Genomic DNA, 14,330 nt, shown 5'->3' on the forward strand with positions numbered 1-14,330 from the left:
CGCTGGGCCCCCAACGTTAACTCACCATCTATCATAATGCTTATGTGAAGGCCTGATCCAGACAAATGCACTGTAGTGAGCTGACTGGCACAAAGCCAAGAAACCCCGTATCTGGCACCCTAGTGGCTTTCCTTACTTGCTGCTTTTCGCCCTTTTTATCCAGCCGACCTGTGGCTGCCACTCCTATTGTAGGAGGTAGACAGTTAATAAATTAACGTCCAGGCTGACTGCAAATACCTGTAGTGACATGCAATCCTTGTCCAACTACCCGGCATGCATTATCCTCAGAATAATTATACTTTCAAGATTGCAGGCCTGTGAAGCGGCTCGAGATTCAATGCTCTTGGAGGCTACTTCTCCCATTGTCCAATATAATGCATGGCCAAACCAAGCCTGAGGAAAATTATGCAGTAATATGTGAACTTTACCCTTAAGTTAACTGCAGGCGGTTACGTTACAGACGTCTTCATATCTAAAATGAATTCAAACTTCATAACCCCACAATGGGAAAAGTGAACGCATTAAACATGAATCTTTACAGACTGGAACATAGACTTACAGGCAATAACTGCACACATTCCCGAATTGCTCTGATGAAATGGCAAATTACACCCAATATTCATGATAATGACATAGCTGCGCCAGGCTCCAACATATTCTGTTTTTTGTGCCAAATTCCACGGTTATGAGGTAAATTTAGAATGAACAGTTACGCGTCCCGAATATATACTAGGAGCAAACCAATATTGTCTGGCAATGTTGATCTTCATAGTGTAGTATTGCATCAAAGAAGGGACAGCCCTGACATCCCGACATACCAAATACATCTGCATTTTAATTAAATGTAATTGATTCTACGTTGATTATAGAATTACATTTTTTTTTAAAAAAAAATTTAATTAATAAATGGGCCAGTGAGTGTGAAAGGGAGTCAACACTGAAACCATTCACAGTCATGTGACATGGACACTTTGGGAAAGGCCCCTCTGGTAGGCAGAAAAAATTCCCACCTCTAAATGTTACGCTCTCAGAATTGTAAATTAAATTCCCACTTCACTGAAGGTAACCTAGAGCTACTATTGGAAATGAGCCATGCAACAGTGATAAAATGACTTTGAGCTTTACACTGTCAGGACATACAAACATAATCACATATGTCCTATGTTGAACTACCAGGGCCCCTGCCCTATTAGTGATTAGGGCCTGCCTTAAGGGTGACGTAAACGGCATTAAAGGAATATATCTGCTGACAAAAGGTTTATTTGCTGGTATAAGTAGCATGTTAAGACTGCACAACAGGTTGCAGAGCAGGCTTGAGGTATGTTTTACTATGCTACTTCAGGGGGTGTCACCATGATAGCTGCCGACTACTTGTAGCATTTGATTAACAGGCCCTGGGTTTGTGTTGAACCACCTATGCGCCCAGGATCTAGAACACTATCCTTGTATCCATACGGATCACCCTAACTCGACCCCAATTTAGGTAAGGGTTGAAGCTCTTCTTTAACATCACGTTGCCTTAACAATAACTTTGCTTACGGGACCAGATACCTCTCTAAACTCTAGTTTACTATATCATTGATGTTCACACGCAAACGTGTGCCTGCCTTTAGGAGAGGTTTTGCTCTGAAACTAACCTATACCTACATACATGGAGGGCCCTTTAGTGTTTTTTGGCGCCCCCACACCCCATGTCCTCCTTCTCGGATTCTCTCATTACCCCGGGCAAAAGTGCCCCTCTTCGCTCCATACATAATTTATTACTAAACCCAGTGCCGCCCCTTACATCAGTGGCCCCCTCCGCAGGTCACAGCTCCAGTGTAACTTCAAGGCATGTGTGCGCAGCCCTAGATGTAGTGGCGAAGAATGCCATAGAAGGGGGCTCTACCAAATCTGATGCCTAATGTCTGGCAACCTGGTAATAATGTTAAGTGCACCAGCCACCAAACCAGTGGGGAAAATTGATGCAAAGGTACAAATAACAAATATGAGCAGAGTGGGTGACTGACTGTCACACTAAAATTATGTTAAAGAAATGTGAAATGTGGAAATGTTGAATTCACTCCATATGGTTTGATGAAAAAGTATTATTTTATTTATTTTCCCATTTTTATATAGCGAGAAATTGCCCGAGGCCATCAGAGCGTTTTGCGCAAGAATCAGATTACATTACGCACGTTATTTAGGCACAGGGAGGTTAAGTGATGTGCCCTGAACCCCAGGATGTTCAGTCAGGACTGGCATTTGAACTAGGTTCCCCAGTTCGGCGTGACCAACTTCGTTTTGTAGGAGGTGCCTGCCTAATGTGCAATTAATAACTTTTAGGCGTGACAGCCGCATAAATATTGTTCTTGGTCAGATCGGATATTGTATGCCTCGGTATGATATTGTATGGTATCATATCGAAACGTGATATGATAAGACAACATGTCACAGCCGGGTCTAGTTGCTTAGTAAGCTAATGCCTCTGCTGTAAGACCTGTGTTTAACCTCCGGGTCACCGGTTCAAATCCCGGTGAGTTCCCGCAGCCTTTCATTCTCCAGTGTTACTGCACATGCTGCACTGCTTCCAGCTACGCCCCTGACCAGCTATACTTGCCTATATTTCATTGTAATCAATCACATTTTTCCCCACAGTAGCAATCAGCATTAAAAATCCCAGTGTCATGAAGAGCGCTAAGAGGGAGAATTAATCAATGTACTCATCGCATCCAACAACTTGACCTCCCGCTTATAAATCTTACCGAGGGCACCTTGCCTGTTTTGCAGCTGTGAGCCTGATGCCTATTCCCCCAGGAGGTGTTTACCGCTGGTCTCGGGTGACTGGAATGACCGTGACATTTTTGCGCGTCATCCGCCTTCATTTAATGTAATGTTTGCTTTAAAGGGGGATCAGAGCGTTTTACATAGCACCAGTTACGCTACATGCGGACACATTATTCATTTTAGGCACGGAGAGATTAAGTAATTTGCCCGGAATCACAGTAGATTTTTGGATCAGAGCGTTTTACATATCACCAGTTACGCTACATGCGGACACTTTATTCATTTTTAGGCACGAAGATATTAAGTAATTTGCCCGGAATCACAGTAGTTTTTGGCGTCGTTACCGAGACTCGAACCCAGATCCCCAGGTCCGAGGTCGAACGCCCTAGCCGTTAAGCCAACCCTGTTCTTGTTTTTTGCTCCCTTGTAATGTTCTCATGTATAGCTCTGTCCCTTTTGGGAAGCGCTCTGCTACCTTCGGGTAAACTCAGCGCTATATCAAATCCATAACTCAATAAATCAACATAACTACTCGGCGCCTGCCACGCCACCAGCCCCCTCTAAGTACTGTTAGAATCACAGACTGTGATCGTGTGCCCAATTACCCGATAATTATATATATATTTTTTTTCCTTTCAACCACAAGCGAACCACAAATGGTGCTTCGGAGCGTCTTTTACCCTGCAATTTCTCGGCAGTAGTCGCGTTCTTGGGACCATTTCTCTTTGCTCTGCGGGGCACCCGTTCCATAAAGGCTCACCCCACACGATTACCGTGGATGTCGTAAAGTCGCATCTGTTCCTAAGACGTGCCAGAGAACATACCAATGCCCATCTGGATGCGCTAGTATCGGAGGGGCTGTAAAGCCAAAGGGCGCCCGAACCATTTCCGCACACACGCCACACGTGAACGACATTACTTTTAAGGAAATTGCCGTTCACAATAGGCCTGACCTATTGGGCTCGGATCATAAAAAGATGGCCGCGTAGGGCCATCAACCCACTTGAAGTGGACTAACGAGCCCCTCAAAATGGCCGCACCTGGCCCTGACCCCTACGACTGCATCCCCTAAGACCAGGCTGCCTGTCGGTATCTACAGAGGCCAACCCGCGCTCGTACACACGCGAGCAAAATGCGGTGCTCCGGTGTATTTTATACACTAATCCTCCCAGAGCGCGTCGCCCGCCTAGCGCGGCGGAAACACCTAGCGCTACAACATGCTGGCCGCCACTTCTAGCGGCGTGGAGGCATTCGAGGCGTCTATTAAACATGTATTTACCCGGAACGCTATGCCTCCATGATATAAACTGCCCTTGATAATAGCTGCGACGATCATTGACCTGTTGGGCTATTTTTGAAAAGGCAGATCTGTTGCTAGAAGGGGAAGATCGGTTGAGGGAATGGTGCCATCGCAGCAGGCTGTATGCCAAACATTGATCCCTTATTACTATTGTGCCCAGCCCGTATGCAGCCGGGCATACGATGTGTTTACAACAGGCGCTGTCTGCCACACTACATATGTCTATGGGATTATGAATCAGCACTTATATCAGATTGCCATGTCTTGTAAGTGAATTTCTTTTTCTTAAATTGCAGTAATTCGTTCATCAAGTCTCATCTTTCATTCTTAGTAAGCGAAAAACAAACCCATATTCCCAACATTTGCATGACATTTTGTCAAACTACCCTTGTTTGTCACCAATACCGTATTTTCATTTTCAGTAAACAAACTAACTTGTTCGATTTGCCCAGAATCAGAGGATGTTTGGCATCGTTACCGAGACTCGAACCCTGATCCCCAGGTCCGATGTTGCCCTAGCCGATAAGCCAACTCCTCGCTCCGTTGCAATTAACTTTTAGGATTGTATATTACCGGACCAGCTCCTGCTTCCGCTTGGAACTCTCCCCGACTGCATTCATTTCCACGAAGCATTACCTCGGAGTAAAGGAAAAAGAAAAAGAGGAGACATCGTTTAGGATACGTATCTTGTGCTACTGCATTTGTAGCGCCGCTTGTACTTGATGAGCCTTGTGCTAATCAGCGTCACCGGTAGGCACTAAGACTCACCTAGCGACTACGCTGTGAGGCCCTCTCCTCCCCTCCATGTGCAGAGACCCAGCTACGCTGTAATTCTTTTGCTGGTCTGCTGCCGCCGGAGCTGTGGGAGAAGACAAAGAGGGTTAGTTGCTGTCTTGTTTTCGTCTGTCAGATTCCTTCTGACAGTGGTGAGTTTTTGGATACCGAGGCAGTAGCCTCATTACTCCACAATCATTTTGAATGTTTTAGTCGCTGTTTAGGTTGTCTTATTGATGTGTGACGCTTTGTCACAGTTGAGGTTGCATCACATGGTCATCTCAGGTTTTATACCCTCGGGGGAGGGAAGGTCGACCCTGCCTTCCTGACGACTCTGAGCTCCCGTGATAGGCTCACTTGGACAAGCTTTACTGGCTCCTCCCTGTCCTGTTGCTGCCTCGAGGACATCACAGCTGGCTCCCAACCCGGATGCCCTCTAAGGGCGCCACGCCCCTAGGAGCGGGTGGCGCCGTCAAGAGCCGTGCAGGTGGGAACACACCTGCTGAGAGCCTGTATCTGTGACAGGGCAGTGCGTGACGCAACAAGCATCACTTCCACGTTAACACCCCTCCCTCCTCAATTAACTACATAATGAGGTCGCCACACCTCATTATGAAATTAACTAGGATAAAAAAGTACTGGGAGTAAGGCGATTTCCGGTGAGTAATTGCAGCATTTCTCGGCATGGAAGCGAGGCTGTTGCTGGGAAGTTGCTCCGTGCCGTGCGTCCAGTGGGACAGAGGTCTGATGAATGTTTTCTCTGCTTCCCAGAGGCCCGAGGGGAGGGTGGGTGTTCCACTCAGAAGTGCCCTTTGTGTGATAAACAACGGATCGCTTAACAATACACCCACTCCAGATTGGGAGACGCCACTCTAAGGACCTAGGCTGGGAGTCTGCGGAGCCGGGCGTGGGCCTAGAAATATGTCATGCCAGACGGCGGAATGGGAAGCAGAGCTGGCCTCTGGGACTGTGCGGAGCACTTCCCGGGTCAGGGTTTCTGATTATTTATTTTATTTAATGCAATTTTATATAGCACGAATATTACTCCAAGGTGTCGGAGCGCTTTACAAAAGAACCAGTTCCGTTACATAAAGGCTTTGGATTACATGAGTTACATAAGATATATAAACAGAATTTTATTTGCAAATGTACAAGTGGAGCGAGCGGAGGAAAAAATGGCAAATGTACAAGTTGTAGAGTCAGTCAAGGAAGAGATACAAACAGATAAACTCTAAAATCACATAGGAATGGTAGTAAGTACAACGGTCTACAACATATACTAGTGATTAAATATAAATATATATACAAATTGCAAATTCACTCAGGATTAATTTTAACAGCAAATAGGCTTGGACAATTATATATTACATATTTACAAAGCAGGAAATTCTTGCCATTGTTCAAGTGGTGTTGCACTCAAGGGTGGTGGTCTTGGGTGACAACGTCTTTAGTCCAAAAACGTATATGATTCAATTAAAACATGAATTTGCGCCACAGGCTAACGTCTGGTGGTCTCACGACTTCCCAAATCATGTAGAAAGGGTGCCATGGCAGAGGCAGCTTGCCAGAAAACGGGACCGCGGGTAGGGGCTCCCCTGCAATGCTGAGGGTTCGGGAGCCAGGTAAACACGGTGACGCCCAAGAGTGACCAAGCCGGAGGAAGACTCCACAGATGACTTTTCCATGGGTCGGATCTGCACGGTTACAAAGCCTCCCTGAGAGGTCCCACGCCCCCTATTTCTCCAACTAATAAGCTTATCTGCACCCCAGCCTCACCCATGCCCCTAAGTTCTCCAAGCCATCTGATGCTACCCCCAGCTACTCCCTTGCACCATGGCACTGCCGCAGTGGCTTACCTGCCAACTTTCCCAGGTCCATGAGTGATGTGCTGCATCAGTTCAAGTTTTTTCTTTGAATTCTGGGAGTTGTAGTTTTATTTCATTATAAAACAGGACACGTACCAGAATTCAGAGAAAAAAAATCTGCACTGGAGAAGTACATCACACATGAACCTCGAAAACTTGGCAGCTGTGCAGTGGTGCTGGAACATTTTTCGGAGTGGGGGTGCTGCCATCAGTGTTAAGTCACTGCATTGATAGAGGTTGTGAAAAATCCAAGTGTCACACAAAGAAAAGTGTGACAAATGAGTTGTTAGGGTGTGGTATGGTCCTAGTGATGCATTTAGGAGCACACTTGTAAATACAATTACTGATACATGGTGTGGCAGCGCAGTGTCATTTACAGATGACACATCGTCCATTCAAATGGCCAATACATTTGCAAAGACATATAGTTTTACTGATAACACTATACAACGCACAAAGATAATGTGCAGAAATCTGGTTTCAGTTAATATTTATCATTTATGTCTCACCAAGTAAATAAAGTGGGTTGATTTGTTGTGATCAGATTAAAATATTTGTTTCCACCACACCTCAGAATTACAGTAAAAAGATCTGCATTTGTGTTTTTGTAACTGCGGATGCATTTTGAAATATTTGTAAATGTCAAGTTTTATTGTGTGCTAAAAACAATTAACAACTTGCAGTCTTTCCTTTCACACTCAGCAAGGTTGTCACTTAGTTCACATTATAAAATCCTCCACCTTTGCAGTCAGAGAAAGAAAAAAACTCCAATATTTATGTTAAAAGAATAAGGACCAATTTATCAGAAGACAAAGCCTGACATTTCACCTTTATAAGGTAAAGTGTAAAGTCATTAGGGCTCATTCACGTTCAAACTCCAGCATTTTGGGGGTGCTGCAGCACCACACCCCTTCTTCCAGCAACTATGAGCTGTGCCCCAGTAAAGGTGCCTCCGAACCTTGCCTCTGCAATCTTTTGCTACACTCCTCTCTGCTCATCCCACCACTTTCACCTTTTCCTCTTCCTCTCCTCACTGCTTGTTCGCTTTCACTCATTTGTAATATCCGTTGTTGCTTGGTGGGAGCTTTATAAATCACTTTCATCTACTGGACTTCCAATAAGGTGTCCGTTTCATCACTACATTCTCTCTTTTCACTATTTTCTACCTTTTTAGGTTTTGACTGGCCGCAGCACTGCGAAGCAGTGCTCCGCCCAGGCGAAATCTTATGATCCTACAGTATGGGGCTTTGTCCTGCCTCTGTCTTCCATTGGCTAGCTCCATAAATGGAGGCTAGCCATTGGAAGGGATTGGCTGTCAATCACTCTTTCCCCGTCGGAACGCGATTCGGGGGCGTTTCTTGGTCTTTTTTTAAGTCCCGCCCCCACACCCTCCCTCTTGCCGTCCCGTTGTCCCTGCCTTCTCGAAGTTCTCCCTCCCGCCCGCCCACTGTCCGTGTTCGATGCTGTCCAACCTTTGTTTATCCCCCGCCCTCCCTCCCTCCCGTTGTCCGTGCCTCCTCCCTCCCGCCGCGGTCTCACGGTGAGTACGTTCACGTCGGGCTTAAGAGGCAAAAAATCAAGGCACTGTAGTCCGTAGAACAGCCCTCCACGTGCGTCGGCCTTAATGTTTTCTGTACAATTAAAGCAGAATAAATCTTACTGTCCACGGGGTGCAAGCCGGTAAATGTTTAACCATCACTGCTCCAATAAATCACCCCCACCTTAAGGCTTTGAAGTGCTGAATGTTTTAGCAGCCTCAAACATGGAATGTCCCTGCGCGCTCCCGTCGAGTGGGCTGGTGTGACTAATGCATGTGCATTCGAGCCGTAATGCTGAAATTACAGCCCGCGAAGGAGGAAATTGATGAGTATTTTCCTTGTAACCGCTCCTTGAAAGTTGAGTAGCACAGCAGGTAAATACTGTTTTGCAGTAAAGACTCGCGAACTAAAGGCAGGCGAGGGCCGGGCTCAAGTGGATGGAGCCTGGGAAGAGCCGGCGGGCTTCGATGCGCCTCACGAGGGGCAGAACAAAGGGATTTTTGGGAGCTGTTTTCAGGGGGATAGCGTTGCCCATTAGGCGGAATAAAGAAGTCCTTGTTATAACAGCTGCGCGGTGTTGGTTACAGCGTCGGCATTCCTTTGTCCTTATTGTCAGAAAGCCCATCTCCAAATATGTAAGCAGAACACGACAATTATGTGCTGTTATGTCTCGGAGCGGAGTGCAGCTTATGCGGGGGTGGGTGGGGGCAGGGGGCGCACACCTATGATTGTGGTGCCTTTGCTTCGGTGGGGATCAGAGTTTAGCGGTGTAGATTGACAGCCATGAATAACTGCGCTATTAGGCCTCAAGGAACGGGACAGGGAAAGTTGAGTGATTTCTGGCGTCACCAGAGCTTAAAGACCAGCAGCAGCACTGCGTTAAATGTGAGCACTATTGCGAATACATCTTTTGTAACAGATAAAACGTCTGCAAGTGCAGGACTGGGCCCCAGATTACCAGCGAGGGGTTAGGCCCCGGTTTGCTCTGGTTTGTTAGTTTGGGTCCTTGTGCCACTTACTGTACAAGAGTCAACAAAGTCTACTGTCACCTTTTATGATGAGGCATAGAGTTGTTGTTTTTGTGAACGTCTGTTTCCAAACTTGCAACATGGCCGGTAGAGGTAAGCACGCATGCACACAATTAGGAATGTTTTTTAGGTTTCGCCTGGCGTTCTGTGGGTGTGTGTGTGTGGCATTTGCGAGAGATTAAGCTATTGACATTGTAAATGACAATGCCATTTATTTATCTGTTTTCAAAACCAACACATAAATAAAAATGTTGTCATTTACAATGCCAATAGCTCTAACTTTTGCAAAGGCGAAACCGTTGCATTGTAAATGGTTGTTCTTCTTCCTTTCTCCCTTTTCCTCATTTCTCTCTGTTGCTCTAGGTCAAAATCTGATGATGAAAAGTAAGTCCCAATCCCCAAAAGTGAGGTGTCCACCAGCACAAATTAAGTGTTAATAATTCTGTTGGAAGTATGAAGTAAAGAAGAGGTAAGACACGAGCTTGATTCAAGACTTCTTTAATTGGCCATCCACTCTCCTCACTGAAGGTTCTTCCCAACATTCTATCAACAGCTTCATGGGGAAGATACCAGGGTAGGTCAGGGAACGGGGGTGGACAGAATGTACCAACTGGTTATAACACATCTCCCTTCCTATGGTGAAAATAAGAAACGGTAAACAAAGGCATAAAAGCAATACAGTCCTTCAGACACAACCTGGATTATGGCTGTACTTTTACAATATGATCAAAACTCCACCATTGCCCATTTTCAAATTGTACAACATTTTTTAACACTTTAACAATCCTGCTGGGAGAATAGAACTTGCTGATGTCTGACCCTAATTTAACATTCCTTCTAGCTTGCACCATGTCTCCCACCTTCCACGTTTGAGACTTCACACCATGTTTATTATCATACCACTGTTTATATTTGACCTGATGCTGTTTAACTTTCTCACCTGCCCCCTCCCAATCAACATCACTGACATCACCCCCTTTTAACCAACAGGGATTGAACTTGGTACTAGGTTCCCTTCCGCGTAAAGACACGAAAGGAGAGACCCCTGTGATTTTGTTGGGTGCCGTGTGATAGGCCCATAGACATTCTCTCAGACAATCCTCAACATCTTGTCTATTAACCAAGGCTAGCTGAATATTTTCTTTAATAATTCTGTTAGCTCTCTCCACCATGCCGTTAGCTTTGGGACAGTAAAGAGCAGTGGTCTCATGTTTAATTCCAGAAGTCTCCAGAAAACTTTTCATTTCTTCAGAGGTGAATTGTACACCATTGTCTGTGATTAACGTAGAAGGTAAACCTTCCTCACAAAACACCTCATTCAAAAATTGAATCACAGCTCTGGTGTTGATGTTGTGCACAAACTTTTGTTTAACCCAGTGAGAGGTGTAGTCAACCAGAACCAACATGAACTTCCTTTGCACACCTAGCATTTGCATGGGTCCAATGATGTCTAGAGCCAATTTGCTCCAGGGCTTGTTCGGAACTTCTACTGGCGAAAGTGGCGCTTTGTGTATAATTTTTGACTTGTCGCTCTTGGCGCACGCTCCACATTCCTTTACAGCTTCTTCGGTCATGGTATCCATTTTGGGAAACCAGAAATTCATTCTTACTCTAGCTTTAGTAGCACTGCGTCCAAGATGACCTTCATGTGCCAAATCGATGACTCTCTTCCGTAATTCCTTTGGCGGAATTATCCTGTTATTCCGGTACACTTTTCCTCCGATAGTACTTAATTCGTTACGTACTTCCCAAAATTCTTCCAGTTCTGCACGTACATCTCTTTTCTTATTCGGCCATCCTCCTTTGATCTGCTCCATCAACATCTTAAGTTCTTTGTCTTTACTGATATTGTCTCCCCACTCTTCCTCTGTGATAGCAGGAAAACATGTCATCGTTATAGGGCTGTCCAGAGCCTCCTCAGATCCTTCTTCCTCTGGCAACGGTAATCTCGAAAGGAAATCAGCAATGGTATTCTCTTTGCCTGGCACATGTTCAACCTTGAAATTATAGTGTTCAAGACCTAAAATCCACCTGTTGATGCGTGGAGTACAGTTTTCCAGGCCTTTCACCGAGAATACATATATGAGAGGCTTGTGATCCGTTCTTATAGTGAATCTCACCCCCCATAGAAAAAATTTAAAATTTCTGACCGCCCAAAAACATGCCAGAGCCTCACGTTCAATTACTGAGTAGTTTTTTTCTGGAGCAGAAAGGCTTCTAGACGCATAGGCAACCACTTTTTCTTCATTGCCATCCTTCTGGACTAAGGTGGCGCCCAACCCATAGTTTGATGCGTCAGTGGCAAGAATAGTTTTCTTTGTAGGATCAAAGGTACTGAGTGCTGGAGAATTGATTAGATCTTCTTTAAGTGCATTGGCTACAGCCTCTTGCTCTTCATTCCAGACAAAATCCTTGTCTTTTTTTAGCATTTCCCTCATTGTTTCACACTTAGTTGCAAAATTGTCGACATACTTCGACATGTACTCCATGAGCCCTAGAAAGGATTTTAGTTCATCTTTGTTACGTGGACTCGGAGCCTCTTTCACAGCGCGAATTAAACTGCCTTTTGGTCTGAAACCTTGTTCTGTAATAGAATGTCCCAGGTATTCCACTTGTGTCACTTTGATCTTGCACTTTTCCTTTTTTACAGTAAGCCCTGCATCCATGAGTTTCCTGAACACTTGCTTTAGAACGGTATCATGTTCTTCAGAGTCTTTACCATAAACTAAAATGTCATCTTGGAAACACATAGTGTGCTCCACGCCTTCAAGGATCTTTTGCATGACTCTTTGGAAAATGGCTGCCGCTGACGCAAGCCCAAACGGCATTCTTTTGAACATGAAAGCTCCGAACGGCGTAATAAACGCCGTGAGTGGCCTAGAATCCGGATGAAGCTCTATCTGGTGGTACGCCATGGATAAGTCTATGACACTGAAGTATTTAGCAGGGCCCCTGGTACTAAGCATCTCATTTATAACTGGCAAAGGGTGTCTTTCCACCCAGATACAGTCATTTAGGCTGCGTAAATCCACACAGAGGCGGATACCATCCCCATTGGATTTGGCTGCAAGAACAATAGGAGCCAACCACTCAGAACAACTCACCGGCTGAATTATATCTAGATCACATAACTTACGCAACTCCTTTTCTAGAGGTTCTTTCAATTTGAGAGGCACAGTGCGCAGGCCATGCACTACGGGTTTGGCATTTGATTTAAGCTTGATCTTATGCTGAAAATTGTGCAGACAACCTAACTCCTCTTTGAACAGGGGGTAGAACTCATCACAAATTTTTTCACTACCTGGAAAATTCGCAGTAAGCAAAACTTGCTCAGGACTATTTGGGTCCAAAATGATTCCCAACTCCTTCTGGTGAACCCACCCCAACAGATTAGAACCAGACTTGACCACATAAACTGTCCCATAGGTTTTCCTATCTTTAAATTGAATCCGCACATCCTTCATTCCCAGCATAGGTATACTGCCCTTGTTGTAACCTGAAGGAGAAATATCAGGATTCTTAAGATCGCTCATCTTATTACCCTCCATGGCAACATAATCATCCTTATTGATCAAAGTGAAAGGAGAACATGAATCGGCGAACATTTCAATGCATTCATCATCAATTAGTACATCACATTTAGGGTAAATAAAGTTTACAGAATCATCAACATCTTTTACTTGCAAAATAAACTTTTCCATTTTTTGTTCAATACATTTTACTTCTCTGTTAGATCCCCTCTCAGTTCCTCTATCATTGTCTCTCAAATGTAACTCACCATCGCGACACACCCTGGCGAAATGCCCTCTCCTATTGCATTTCTTGCAAGTAACATATTTAGCAGGACATTGGAAATAAGTGGCAAAATGGTTATTACTGCCACAACGGTAACATTTCGGACCTTTATCCCTGTGCTCTATTTTTGTATTAATATTCTCTTTATACTTTATTTTGTAGACATCTAAACTTTCTTCAGTATCACTTATGGTAGCTACAACTTCACTTTCAGGCCTCATTTCTTTGACACATCTAGCCGTATGCTCCACTGACTTAGCTATTTCAACAGCCTCCTTTAACCCTGGATTCTTAGCCAGCAACTTCTCCTGAATGTGTGGATTATTAGTACACCTCACCAATTGGTCTCTTATCAGGGAGTCAGTGAGATCCCCAAATTCACATAATTGGGTCAACCCCCACAAGACTGCAATGTAGTTTTGTACTGACTCCTGCTTCCCTTGACATCTTTTAAAGAATTTATGACGCTCCAGGACTACATTGATTCTATCCCCAAAATGTTTCTCTAATTTCTCCATAGTCTGTACAAACACATCCACTTCACCCACTGCATTTGCATCCTGCTCAGGTATGGGTAAATTTTCATATACTTTGCGCCCTTGCACCCCCAGATTGTGGAGTAATATGTGTTGCTTCCTAATAGAATTGAACCTTTGCCCCCCAATAGCTATAAGGTAGGATTCAAAAAGTTTCACCCATTCCTTCCAGCTTATTTCAGGTTCCCCTATGTCATTTAAAAAAGGGGGTGGTTGATTCATGCTTGCAGCTGCCATGGTGAACTAACCTAGACTATATGTATTACCTATGGTGAAGCATACAAGGTTGAATTAGCTTAAAGTGAAAAACAGCACACTATGAATACCTATTGTAACAGCATTATTGAAAGATTGTAAATGAAAATGTTATTCAAAAAGGAGGAGCAACCAGCCACAAATTTTACCAATTAGTTCTTACAGTACCAATTTCCGTAGACTCTCCTTCCTGTACAAAACCTGAGGCAATAAGGTGTGAAGAACCAGTTCCAAATGACGGTGAAACGCGGAAATGATGACCACTCTAAATATCACTTACTTCCTTCAGGTGAAAAACACAGTCGAATACGAGGCCAAAAACACTCTGTTGACCCCGGCAGAAAAGACAACCGGAAACTGACAGGAATTGTCAGCACAACCTGAACCACCGCGAATCTGAGACACTATGCGGTGAAATGTAATGGGGCCGCTGCGTGACTGGAACACTACTTTCTTGCTTTCCTCCCTCAGAA

Source organism: Lissotriton helveticus, chromosome 11, assembly GCF_964261635.1.
Source record: "Lissotriton helveticus chromosome 11, aLisHel1.1, whole genome shotgun sequence".
In the NCBI taxonomy this organism is placed as follows: domain Eukaryota; kingdom Metazoa; phylum Chordata; class Amphibia; order Caudata; family Salamandridae; genus Lissotriton; species Lissotriton helveticus.